The 5,568-nt window shown below is 40.4% G+C and overlaps 1 pseudogene; it reads left to right on the top strand.

The window, feature by feature from the left end:
* Positions 1–328: 328 nt before the first annotated feature.
* On the top strand, positions 329–1,500 carry LOC103202868 (annotated as a pseudogene).
* The last annotated feature ends 4,068 nt before the right edge of the window (positions 1,501–5,568 follow it).

The raw sequence follows: 5,568 nt of genomic DNA, 5'->3' as shown, positions 1-5,568 counted from the left end.
TCTAACAACCGTTCTGATGAGGGCCACAGTAGATGGATCCTGAGATAGGGGAGAAAAATGTGGAACAGAACTCACATTCTTAAAAAGTCTAAACTTAGTGGACCCATTGAGACAAGAAGACTCCCCAGGATTATCACCCTGAAATACTCCATAAATCTTGAAGCAGAACTACTCCCTGATGGCATCCTTTAGCCACAGAATACGTTGGGTAATAAAATAAAGAATATTAGCAGTGAGAATTACACATCTTTAAAAAATCATCAATGGCACCTGGCTCCATCTTGCGGGTGAGCAGGCTGAGCTGTGGCATGGCTGCATTGGAGTCAGAATGCCATACCCAGGCTCTTCCCTGACAGGCTACCCACCTTTCCTGGTTATCCTCTTGTGGGTCAGGAGTCATCATTTCCCCCTCTGGGTCAGTATCCTTTCCTAGTGGCTTTCCTCCAGTGGGAGGAGGTGCCTACCCACCAGCACCAAGTGGGGGCAACCCTAGAACTGAAGGCTACTCTGCACCTGGAAGTTATCCAGTTCCTGAAGGTTATCCTAGTGCCCCACAGTCAGAGGAGACCCATTTTATCCTGGAGTTCCTCCAGGCCAAGGATTTGGAGCCCCATCAGGTGGTGCAAACTTTTCTGGCTATCAACAGCCACCATCACTGGCTTATGGTGGTAGCCCAGCACAGGCTCCAATGCTAGGTGGCTTTCCTAGAGGACAGACGTCATCTCAGTATCCTGGAGGACAAGCTCCTTTCCCTAACGAGCTTGCTGTGATGTCTCAGGGCACTCAAGGAAAAACTTGACCTGTTTCCAACTTTGATGCCATAAAAGATGCAGGAATTCTTTGAAAAACAATGAAGTGTCTTGGGACAGATGCACAGGCAACCATAGATGTGGTGGCCAACTATTCCAATGATCAAAGGCAAAAAATTAAAGTAGCTTTTAAGATCATGTATGGCAAAGATTTAATCAAAGATCTCAAATCAGAGATAAGTGGAGATTGGTGATCTTTGTCCTATCTATGTGGATCACATATTATGATGCCTGGAGCTTTCAGAATGCAATGAAAGGAGCTGGAACTCTTGAATGGGTATTTATTCAGATTTTTTTTTTTTTTTTGCACAAGCACAAATCAGGAAATCTGAGAAATTGCCAGGTGCTATAAATCAGAATTTGGACAAGACCTTGAAAAAGGCTTTAGATCAGATACACCAGGGCATTTGGAACATTAACTTGTATCCATGTGCCAGGGAAATTGGTATGAGAACAAGAATGTAAACCAACAAATGGCTCAGGAAGACTCTTGGCATCTTTATCAAGCTGGTGAGGGGAGACTAGGGACCGATGAATCTTGCCTTAACATGATTCTTGCCACAAGAAGCTTTCCTGAGCTGAAAGCTACCATGGAGGCATCTTCCAGGAATGACTAATTGATATTTGCTGAGCAAATGTTGGCTGTAAGTTTTCTGGAATTGCTGAAAATGGTTTGAAGGCCAACTTGTAGTTTGCCCTGAGCACTCTGTCTCCTTCGCTGAGAGGCTGTACTTTTTTGGAGATGAAAGGTGCTGGCACAGATGACTGTACCCTAGTCAGGATTGTGGTCACTTTGAGAATGACCTTGTTCAAACAAATCAGATGTTCCATCACATGTGTTGAAGACCTAAGCACAATGATTGCAAAAGACACCGGCGGAGATTACTGAGGTCTTCTTCTGGCCTTTGTGGACCAATAGGAGGGATTTTCCATGAATGAATTTTCTATCCAGAGCTTATCCTTCACAGCAGTGACTGGCTTGTATGTAACTATATCAACCATTATCTAACCAAAAGACTGTTTTACTAAGGACTGTGTCAGGGTAATGTGCTTGGTTTGCACATGTTGTTTTTGCCTTAATCCTAATGTTATTTCATAGATATAGATATATAATCATTGTAAAGCCATACAACAACAATGTAGTAATAATGCTTTGTCTGTACAGCATAATTCTCACTGCTTTTATTCTAAACAGGATGTCAAATTGAATAAAAATCACAATAATCCTGTACTTAAAAAAATCATCTATGTGGGACTTAATGGCCAACAATTACTGTAAAGCAAATATGAAAGGGTGCAGGAACAGGGAAACCAGATTACTGGAAGTGAAACATCTAGAAGGGAATTAACATTAACACATTGTGAAAAACGTAATTAATGTCTCTGAACAATATGTATAGTAATTGTTAAATGGGAACTTGTCTTGCTGTGTAAATTTTCACCATAAACACAATAAAATATTATTTAAAATAAAAGATAAAGGACAAAATAATAATCCAAAGGAATAGAAGATTCGTAAAACAAATACATTTATATGTATACTTGGTTTATGAAAAAGTGACCCACAGAGCAAAAAAGGAAAAAATTAAAATAACATTGTCATCTTATTGATTGCAACTTGTTGCAACCCTTTTGGATAGAGTAGAACTGTCCCATAGGGTTTCCAAGGCTATAAATCTTTATGGAAGCAGACTGTCACTTCTTTCTCCTATGGAGAAATTTGCAGGGTTTGAACCACCTACCACTTGATTACTGAACTGCAAGGACTCCTCAGAGCAGTGTGTGTGTGTAGATAGTGTTTTCCACTAGTGATACTGGGACGCTTTGAACTCTATATGAAACAAACAAACAAACAAACAAACAAACCAAAAAACTAAACAACTCCTACCTCATAATAAATACAAAAATTATTAAAGGTTGTGGTGAAATGAGCTCCTTTATCTGGACTTCTGTGAGCTCTGGTGGGGTAGTGCCTAAGGCATTTGAGTGCTAACCAGAAGGCTGGTGGTTCAAACCCACCAGCCAGTCCTTGGAAGGAAGATTGGGCAATCTGTTTCCGCAGTGCTGCCTCAGAAACCCAAGGAGGGGTTGCTATGAGTTGGGATTGACTGGACAACAGTGAGTTTATTTTTTTGGGGGTTTTATGTTGACTTTTACTTTGGTTCTTTAGAAAAATAGCTTGGAAGATTTTTTTTCCCTCTAATCAAGTGGATTGTGACTCATAGTGACCCTTGCTTGAGTTTCTGAGGTGGTATCTCTATGGAAGTAGATTGCCCTATCTTCCTTTCTGTAATCCTTGAGGAATTAACTTTGCCCTAGTTGTTTGGAGAAACAGCTTGGGGTGGGGCTAGGGCCTCCCAGGTTATTTTCTAGTCCAGATGGTTTGTTCCTTTTGTCCATTTCTTGGTAAGCTATAAATAGCTTGATGGTTTTAATACTTTTGTTTGCCTCTGGCTGCAGGCTGCCCTGTGATTGGTGTATTTTATACATCTTGCAGGGACTGGTTGATTTGCCATGCAGATAGTGGCTTGAAAATCTACTCAATAAGATTGAGTGACTTGAGGGGATTTGTCAGTTTGTGGTCCTGCTCAGAGGGTCATGCCATGAAACTGGTAAGGAGTTTGCTTATATAAGCAACCAACCCACAAAGGTTTTTAGAGGGGAAACAGACAAGGCAGAAGAAGAGGAACTCCCTGATAGAGCTGTAACATGGGTCAAAGGCTATAACTCAGAAAATTGCAAGATACCTGGAAGGGGCCTTGCAATGGCGCTGGTAGCAATTGCAGAAATCTGCCGCTAGGTAAGCAACAGCAACTAAGCAAGTTGCTACACTGAGCTGGACCAGGTATTAGTGGAGAGGCTGATAGCAAGGAGGCTGAAGGTGCACAGCCAACAGATGGCCTGTCTGCTTACAACATGGCTGAGAGAAGGTCCTACTAGGATGGCCAAGAAGATTCTGAGAGAGCTTTCCTGGTTGGAAGCTGTCCTGCACTTAAGAGAGGAAAGGTGTGCTCTCCACCTTGGGGGCGCCTTCTAAACCTGCCTATGTACTTCATGGTCTTCAACTGTTCCTATTACTTCCAAGTTGATCTGGATCCCAAGTTGTAGTCTTTCATTTCCCTAATAAACTACCTAGCTATGAGAATGGTCTGTGGCTTCTGTGTGGCCATCACAGTTATTGAACCCAGCAGAGAGCTATAGAGTACCTTGGAAGGTATGGCTGGTGTTAGAAGTGGTGAAGAAGTTAAAGAGTGGAAGTGTGTCTAAGTTCCACTTCCTAGGAACCAGCTTTGTGTTGATTCTTATCCTTCATGCATGTAGGCAGTTCTTTATGCTGCAACACACAGGCAGACTGTAGAGTTAAGTATAAAATGTAAAGCAATATAGCTTTTAGAATATCACATAGGTGATATCTTCACGACCTGGGCATGCTAAATTTGTATAAAAGGGAAACTGATATGTTGATTTGATCTATATAGGAAAAGCAGGATTTATATGAAAGATAGGAGGGAAGAGAGAAGTAAAATGTCTCAGACTGATTTGGGAAAAATGAATTTTGCTTTTGTTTCCTTGAGTTAGCTGCAGATTAGCTGCCTGCTAACAGGCATTAGATTAGATTATTCTTTGATTAGATTATCAAAGGAAACAGTTTCAGAGGACCTGGAGTTTTCACTGAAAGTATGTGACAGGCTGGTTCTGAATAATGTCTATCAGTGTGGTTTCTTGGCACATCTTAGTCATATCATTTCACTCCTCAGAATCTTTCTGCTTTTAAAGTTTTTGATATGATATCAAACAAAGCCAGTTGCCTTCAAGTCAGTTCCAACTCATGGTTACCTCATGTGTGTCAGATAGAGCTGCAGTGTATAAGGTTTTCAGTTGCTGATTTTCAAAATTGCCAGGCCTTTATTCCAAAGTGCATCTGGGTGAACCTGAACTTCCAGTCTTTTGGTTAGCATCCAAGATCATTAACTATTTGTACTACCCAGGGACTTAGGACCTTGTATGTTAGTTTTTCAATTTTTCACAAAATATCTTGTCTTTTTGATTACTGTTGAAAATGCGTTATTTTTTTCCATTATGTTTTCTGACTGGTATAGCTACAGATATAATTGGTTCCTGTCTCATGGTCCCAATGTGATGGGTTTTATCTTGATGGTAAAGTATTAGAGAAAGGTGAACAAAGAGGGAAATGTACTTCCTCTAAGACAGAGAAAGTGGAACCAGAAACCCAAGTTAGTTATGAGCTCACCATATATAGAGGAGGAGAAAAACATCCTGTAATTAAAGTGGCTGAGACAAGGACAGGGCTGTAGAAAAGGAAAAAGTACAATTGCCTGGGATAATGCTAAATGGTTTGCTGAGTGAATTTTCCAGCAGTCAGAGACAAAAATATTCAATGGACCTTCACTAAAGAAAAGAAATTCCAGGACAGTACTTCAAAAAGTGTAGTTCCCAGACCAGCACCATCAGCATCACCTACAGGATCAGAAAATCCAAGGGTGGGGTTCAGTAATGTGTTTTAATAAGCAGGTGATTTTGATGCACATTAAAGTTTGAAAACCATTGGTCTGAGAAAATTCCATGTTCTTTGACAGTTTGAATAATTCTGGAAAACAGGAATGTTGAAACTGTTGGGATAGGAACAATAATTTTTTTTCCCATAATTTTAAAATAATTTGTTTACATATATGTTTCTTTCTGCCATGTACTGAGTGGTTGCTATAAGCCAGGTGCTTTTGTAAGGACTATATATGTA

Source organism: Orycteropus afer, unplaced genomic scaffold (genome assembly GCF_000298275.1).
Source record: "Orycteropus afer afer isolate SDZICR_OR568_19922 unplaced genomic scaffold, OryAfe1.0 scaffold00193, whole genome shotgun sequence".
NCBI lineage: Eukaryota > Metazoa > Chordata > Mammalia > Tubulidentata > Orycteropodidae > Orycteropus > Orycteropus afer.
Note: the sequence above shows the minus strand (reverse complement) of the source record. Positions and strands in the feature narration are given on the sequence as shown.